Source organism: Nerophis ophidion, linkage group LG05 (assembly GCF_033978795.1).
Source record: "Nerophis ophidion isolate RoL-2023_Sa linkage group LG05, RoL_Noph_v1.0, whole genome shotgun sequence".
Classification (NCBI taxonomy): Eukaryota; Metazoa; Chordata; class Actinopteri; order Syngnathiformes; family Syngnathidae; genus Nerophis; species Nerophis ophidion.
Window position 1 is genome coordinate 49,758,987 of NC_084615.1, and position 8,625 is coordinate 49,767,611.

The window sequence follows — 8,625 nt, forward strand, 5'->3', positions numbered from 1 at the left end:
GCCGATCCCATCACTAACACCCGGCCCGCGACTTTTACATGAATTCTGCTAGACAGCATTTCACTCTTCAACCCACCCAGATTTTCCAGGAGGTTCCCGAATTCATAAGGCAACCATTCTCGCAAATATCTGTTAATGGTCACTCAGATAACAATAATAAAGGCGTGCAGTGAAGCCACTGCCTTTGACGCCTTCTACAACATGTACTAACAGCTTGCCAGCCCAGTAAAAAGTTGTATGTGGCTTCAACAGATGGTCGTATACGACTTAAAAGGGATAGTTGTTCAACAGCCTTACAGGCCACACTGAAGGTTGTGATATAAACAACTTTAACACTCTTACTAATATGCGCCACACTGTGAACCCACACCAAACAAGAATGACAAACAAATTTCGGGAGAACATCCTCACAGTAACACAACGTAAACGCAACACAACAAATACCCAGAATCCTTTGCATCCATGACTCATCCTTACTATATTATACACCCCCGCACCCCCAACCCCGCCCACCTCAACCGACGTAATTTTGTTGAAGCCAGTTAAATCGTTCCAATGTTTAGATTTGGAGAGCAGTGCAAAAAGAGGCAACAAGAAAGTTAAGACAAGACAGAGAAGCAAACAGGCGAGATAAGGGAGAGGAAAGGGGAGTGTGCACCCTCGATGAGTGCCAGAGAGAATCTAAACCTAAATTTCAAATCTATATCTAAATCTGAATGTGAGCACTAAATGCCAAATCTAAACCTTAATGTTGAATCCAAACCTATATCTTAAATCTAAACCTAAATATTAAATCTAAACCTAAATCTTAAGTTTAAATGTAATTCAAAATGTGAGGGCTAAATGTTAATTCTAAACCTAAATGTTAAATCTAGACCTAAATGCAAGGGTGGAAGAAACGGATTACAAATACTTACATTTCTGTAATAAAGACGATTTTCTGGGGGTACTTGTACTTTGAAGAGTATTTTTTCAAGTGTGGAATTTTAGTCATACTCAAGTACAATTTACACTACGTGATCTATTTCGCTACTTTGAAAATCATAAATCGCTACTAAGTATGCCCACAATTTGCACCTCCCAGTGAATCCTCCTTTCACACCTTTGTATTTAATAAGGCCGTCCCATTGCGATTAGTTGTCACCAATTACTGTAAGATGTAACGAAAATTCAACTTTGCAGCAGCAGCAGTTACAGGCTTCTGGAGGTAACATACATAGACAGCACAGTGTCTAATTGTCTCAACACACCATGCACACTCAGACATTTGGAGCCAATATTTTTTTTTAAGTATGCAACTTTATTGGTATTAAGCATCTGTCATGGTGTCTGTACTGAGAGGCAGATGTGTTGGCAATGCTTTGCGGCTGAGAGGCATCGCATTGGTGGATTATTGACAACCTATTAATATTAATCTTTACACTTGGCGAAAAATTTAACGCTGGAATTTAGATTGAGACTTAAGATTTAGATGTAATATTTATGTTTACATTGAACATTTAGTGCTCACATTTATATTTAGATTTAACATTTAGGTTTGCCCTAAGTCGAAAACTTCAAGTACCTTGGAGTTTTGTTCACGAGTGAGGGAAGAGAGTTTCGTGAGATTGACAGGCGGATCGGTGCAGCGTCTGCACTGATGCAGACACTGTATTAATACATTGTGGTAAAGAAGGAGCTGAGCCAGAAGGCAAAGCTCTCAATTTACTGATCGATCCACATTCCCATCCTCACCTATGGTCATGAACTATGACCAAAAGGACAAGATCACGGGTACAAGCAGCCGAAATTAGTTTTCTCCATCAGGTGGCGGGGCTCTCCCTTAGAGATAGGGTGAGAAGCTCTGTCATCCGGGAGGAGCTCAAAGTAAAGCCGTTGCTCCTCCACATGGAGAGGAGCCAGATGAGGTGGTTCCGGCATCTGGTCAGGATGCCACCCGGACGCCTCCTTGGGTAGGTGTTTAGAGCACATCCGACCAGTAAGAGGCCACGGGGAAGACCCAGGACACAATAGGAAGACCGTATCTTCCGGCTGGCCTGAGGAGCTGGACGATGTGGCTGGGCAGAGGGAAGTCTGGGCTTCTCTGCTTAGGCTGTTGTCCTTGCGACAAAACACCAGATATACGAAAGAAGATGGATGGATGGATTTAGATTTAGATTTCAATCAATCAATCAATCAAAGTTTTTTTTTACAGCCCTAAATCACAAGTATCTCAAAGGGCAGCACAAGCCACATCGCCATCCTCGGCTCATTTAACAAATATGTTTAGATTTAAGATTTAGGTTTAGATATAATATTTAATTTAAAGTTGCTTTAATAGAGTCCCGAAGGAAATGGTTCATAAAGGTAATAAAGTGAAAAAAATTAAAGTGTGTGGTAAGAAATGGCTCTTCGAAATATCACTTTCATGATCTTGTGTCTGCAGTGATCACTTTGTAAAACATTTTTTGAACCTTTCATTTGTTTGAGAAAAATTCTGTGATACAAACAAGTTGTTCTTATTCTTAACTATATTAGTAGTGTTTGAGAGCATAACTAAATGTAAATAAAGGACAAGAGATTGCATTAGTTTGGGTTTTTTTTGTGTGTGGTTGCTATGTCTAAATATAAATATAAGTACTTTAAGGCACGATATCTGCAGCGGAACCACACAGGCTGCCAACATAAAGAGCTGTTGCTTCGTCTTGTGCCGTGTCCACTGTGTGTCTTGGGACAACATTGGAAAGGGGTTGTCCACGCTAAACCCTCTCACAGGGAGTGGTGAGGCCACTCAGAATGTCACAGCATATCCTGTGTTAGGTGTTGTGTTCAGGTGCGCTTTGAATACAGAGCACTAATCCCACGCTCACTTGAATGTGTCAAGTGAAAGCTGTGACTAATTTTCAGTATCTTTTAGTGCAGTGTAACATAGTTTGGTTGGTATGCTGTTTTTAATCAGTTATTATTTGTGGATTAATCTAATTTTGTGTTATTTCGAAGTTATTTACTTTGGCTTAGCATTGTTTCCTTTGCTGTGTGATTATAATTACTGTCATCATGTCACTATTTTAAAGCATTTTATTGATTCCCATAGGCCCTGTAATATTTAATATTGTAGTCATATAATATGAAGTGTATATTTGTATTCAGCTCACTGTCTCATTTGCCTTAACACCCAGCAGGAATAAAACATTCCTGTTCTAGTTCAAAATGTTTAGGACTGAATACATGAGTTTCATGTGCTTCAATTGGTTAAAAAAGTTTTTTTTTTGATGGGGGGGCCACCAGCTATACCTTTGCCTAGGGCCCCTAAATACCAGCTTAGCATGCCTGACTCCCTCTGCAGATGGATAAATGACTTCCTGACAGACCGGAGACAGCACGTGCGGCTGGAGAAGATTGTCTCGGACAGTCGGACCACGAACACTGGTCCACCTCAGGGCTGTGTACTTTACCCCTGGCTCTTCTCCCTGTATACAAACTGCTGCACCTCCTGTCACCAGTCCGTAAAGCTGCTCAAGTTTGCGGACGACACCACCATCATCGGGCTCATCTCAGATGGCGATGAGTCCGCCTACAGGAGAGAGGTGGACCGGCTGGCGTCCTGGTGCAGCCTCAACAACCTGGAGCTGAACGCCCAGAAGACAGTGGAGATGATCATGGACCTCAGGAAAGTCATGGCCCCACCATCCCCCTCACCCTGATAGACTTTCCCACCCCCATGTCCATCATGGATTCCTTCCGTTTCCTGGGCACCACCATCACCCAGGACTTTAAGTGGGAGCCGACCATCAGCTCCCTCATCGAGAAGGCCCAGCAGAGGATGTACTTCCTGCGGAAGCTGAGGAAACTTAAGGTGCCGACCGAGATGCTGGTGCAGTTCCCTGGCGAAGCAGTCCGTGCTGCTGAGAAGGTGATTGGCTGCAAGCTCCAATCCATCCAGGACCTGTTCTCCTCCAGGACCAGGAGGCGTGTGGGTCGGATCACAGGTGACTCTTTTCACCCTGGACACAAGCTATTCTCCCTTCTCACCTCGCACAAGAGGTAGAACATCTCACTCTGTTTTCTGGAATCTGAAAAAAAAACCTTATCCCCTCAGGCAGGAGACTATGGTACATCCAGACCCACACGTCCCACCACCTGAACAGTTTTCTTCCCCTCGGCCATCAGACACATGAACAATAAAAAAAATCTGATAGCTCAGTTACAACTCATTTTATTATCTATTCTGTGCTATATGTGTTTTATGTTAAACAATTGCACCAAAAAAATTCCTAGTTTGTGAACCCGTTCTCAAACAAAGGCAATAAAACAATTCTGATTTTGATCCTGATTCTGATTCTGATTCTTGAAAAGGGCCTTCATTTGACCACATGAAACACATTTTTGCATTGGCTAACTACTCCAAAAAGCAAACTATCGCTGGTGTCATGTGGATTCGAGAAAAGCTGAAGAAACAGTTTTCGGGGACAAAGATCCTCATCTGTCATATCCAAAATATTACTGTCTGGATGTGGCTCGTTGTTGATGCTCTTTTTTCAACCCAGCAGAAATACAAAATATTGATACGATATAAATCGACCACCTCTAAAACTATTGCTGTGGTTGACATTTAAACTTTTTACTGATTATTGTAATGTAGATTGGACACTAGTGAACACTAACTATTAGTAACATGGTGTGAACGGCTCCTTGCCGCCGTCATGTGGGTTGCATGGATCATCAACGGGCGACATCGCTTTGCACGGGTTTGACTCTTTATTTTTTCAAATAAAAGTCGCTCGCAGTCAGTCGGTCGCTTTTTCAGTGCCTCCTTTTCTGCTCCTTTTCAGTCGCCCGTCTTCCTGTGCTCGTCTGGTCTTCCGTCTGGCTCTCCGTGGGTCTCGCTCGTCTGTTCGCTCGTCTGATCTTCTGTCCAGTTGTCTCCTACCACTTCAGCCTCGATCGCTCCTTCTTCGCCCCTTTTATTCTGCAGTAGAATCAATCATCAATCAATCAATGTTTACTTATATAGCCCTAAATCACTAGTGTCTCAAAGGGCTGCACAAACCACTACGACATCCTCGGTAGGCCCACATAAGGGCAAGGAAAACTCACACCCAGCGGGACATCGGTGACAATAATGACCCAGTGGGACGTCGGTGACAATGATGACTATGAGAACATGATACTGTGAAAGATCAATCCATAATGGATCCAACACAGTCGCGAGAGTCCAGTCCAAAGCGGATCCAACACAGCAGCGAGAGTCCCGTTCACAGCGGAGCCAGTAGGAAACCATCCCAAGCGGAGGCTGATCAGCAGCGCAGAGATGTCCCCAGCCGATACACAGGCGAGCAGTACATGGCCACCGGATCGGACCGGACTCCCTCCACAAAGGAGAGTGGGACATAGAAGAAAAAGAAGAGAAACGGCAGATCAACTGGTCTAAAAAGGGAGTCTATTTAAAGGCTAGAGTATAAAAATGAGTTTTAAGGTGAGACTTAAATGCTTCTACTGAGGTGGCATCTCGAACTGTTACCGGGAGGGCATTCCAGAGTACTGGAGCCCGAAATGAAAAAGCTCTACAGCCCGCAGACTTTTTTTGGGCTTTGGGGATCACTAATAAGCCGGAGTCCTTTGAACGCAGATTTTTTGCCGGGACATATGGTACAATACAATCGTCAAGATAGGATGGAGCTAGACCGTGTAGTATTTTATACGTAAGTAGTAAAACCTTAAAGTCACATCTTAAGTGCACAGGAAGCCAGTGCAGGTGAGCCAGTACAGGCGTAATGTGATCAAACTTTCTTGTTCTTGTCAAAAGTCTAGCAGCCGCATTTTGTACCAACTGTAATCTTTTAATGCTAGACATGGGGAGACCCGAAAATAATACGTTACAGTAGTCGAGGCGAGACGTAACAAACGCATGGACAATGATCTCAGCGTCTTTAGTGGACAGAATGGAGCGAATTTTAGCGATATTGCGGAGATGAAAGAAGGCCGTTTTAGTAACGCTTTTAATGTGTGCCTCAAAGGAGAGAGTTGGGTCGAAGATAATACCCAGATTCTTTACCGTGTCGCCTTATTTAATTGTTTGGTTGTCAAATGTTAGAGTTGTATTATTAAATAGAGTTCGGTGTCTAGCAGGACCGATAATCAGCATTTCCGTTTTTTTGGCGTTGAGTTGCAAAAAGTTAGCGGACATCCATTGTTTAATTTCATTAAGACACGCCTCCAGCTGACTACAATCCGGCATGTTGGTCAGCTTTAGGGGCATGTAGAGTTGGGTGTCATCAGCATAACAGTGAAAGCTAACACCGTATTTGCGTATGACGTCACCTAGCGGCAGCATGTAGATGCTGAAGAGTGCAGGGCCAAGGACCGAACCCTGGGGAACTCCACACGTTACCTTAACGTAGTCCGAGGTCACATTGTTATGGGAGACACACTGCATCCTATCAGTAAGATAAGAGTTAAACCAAGACAGGGCTAAGTCTGACATACAAATTCGTGTTTTGATACGTTCTAATAAAATATTATTATCGACAGTATCGAAAGCAGCGCTAAGATCGAGGAGCAGCAACATAGATGACGCATCAGAATCGATCGTTAGCAATAGATCATTAGTCATTTTTGCGAGGGCTGTCTCCGTGGAGTGATTTGCCCTGAAACCGGATTGAAAGGTTTCACATAGATTGTTAGACGCTAAGTGTTCATTTAACTGCCCCGCAACAATTTTTTCGAGGATTTTTGAAATAAAGGGAAGGTGAGACACCGGTCGGTAGTTTACCATGAGGTCAGGATCGAGGTTAGGTCTTTTAAGAAGAGGATGAATAACCGCTTTTTTGAATGCTAGGGGAACAGTGCCCGAGGAAAGTGATAAGTTTATAATATTTAGCACTGATGGACCTAATAATACAAAGAGCTCCTTGATCAGTTTCCCAGGAAGAGGGTCAAGTAAACATGTTGTTTGTTTTATTCCATTTACACGTTGTAACAATTCCTCTAATGTTATTTCCTCAAAACGAGAGAAACTATTTTGGAGGGCAGTATCCGCCGTATATACAATCGTGTCAGTGTTAATAGAACCCCATTCATTATTACAAAAAAACTGTTGGAAGAAACTTTGTATTGCACTTGTAGCCTTTTTGTTCTCAGTAATGATAACATCAAGGTTCAGCAATGCTGCATGAAACACATTCAACTTCTTAACATTCAAACAATTATTTCACTTAGCCTGTGGCAAAAACATATCATTTGGAAAAACAGAAAACTGATATCGTTGTTTTTTTCCCATTTCTTTGTACGTGTGTGTGTGTGTGTGTGTGTGTGTGTGTGTGTGTGTGTGTGTGTGTGTGTGTGTGTGTGTGTGATAACCTTATGAAATCTTTTGTGGGTTCTTCCGAGGATGTTGTAGTCGTAATGATTTGTGCTGTCCTTTGAGACATTTGTGATTTGGGGCTATATAAATAAACATTGATTGACATTGATTGAAATGATGTGTGCCAAAAACAAGTCAAGAAGTTGTGTAGAAGCGGTGGAGGCCAAGTTCATACTTTTAGATGTTTTTGTTGTTTTTAGGCAGAGAGAAGTGTTGCGTTACGAATGGGAGGGAAATGTTTCATTAAAAGAAGCAACTCTAGAAACGCCGCCAGCATTGACCCTGTGCAACGATGGCGGCATCCACTTCTTGTGTCTGCACCATTCCACGAGGTGACCTTCTAACCTCCTCGGTGCTGCCGCTAACACAAGTGTGCGTAACGGCGGAGGCAATGCGATATGACACTTTCTGCTAGCAAACATGAAACGGCGAGCGAGTGCGACACTCTGAACAATGCGCCCGCCCACCCACACGCTGGCTGCCGTCATTATCTTTTACAATGCACCGGGCCCTCTGAGAACATTGCTCACAAACCTCCCCCTGTGAGTGTGTGTGTGTGTGTGTGTGTGTGTGTGTGTGTGTGTGTGTGTGTGTGTGTGTGTGTGTGTGTGTGTGTGCGTGTGTGTGTGTGTGTGTGTGTGTGTGCGTGTGTGTGTGTGTGTGTGTGTGTGTGTGTGTGTGTGTGTGTGTGTGTGTGTGTGTGTGTATGTGTGTGTGCGCAGTGGCATTAATGGCAGCGACATGTTTGTGTTTGTCACCGCTCATAAACAAGTCATTGTTTCCTCATCCAGAGGCCGCTAGCTAATGAGCCCAGAAAAATGATTCCACTTTGAGTCTTGCATAAAAAAACAACCTTAAAAGAGTGACTGCTCTTTTTTTGGAAATTTTGCCCAACAAGAATATACTTTTTTTTTTTTTTTTTTGTGCATTCTAGATAGTGAAAAAACTGTTAGCAACAGGAGGCTAACAATGCAGGTAATGGCCAGTCATCTATTACGCCTCCAAAGACCCTCTAAAACAGGGGTGTCCAAACTTTTTAGCAGACTAGCAATAATTGACCGATTGACACTTTTATTAGTAGATTGCACAGTACAGTACATATTCCGTACAATTGACAACTAAATGGTAATACCCGAATAAGTTTTTCAACTTGTTTAAGTCGGGGTCCACGTAAATAAAATTCATGTTAAACTTAGAAACTTACCAAGCGACCAAGAGTAGATGATCACTGTAATTAATCTTTATCCATGACCATTTTTTGTCACATGCATAACGCTAACAGC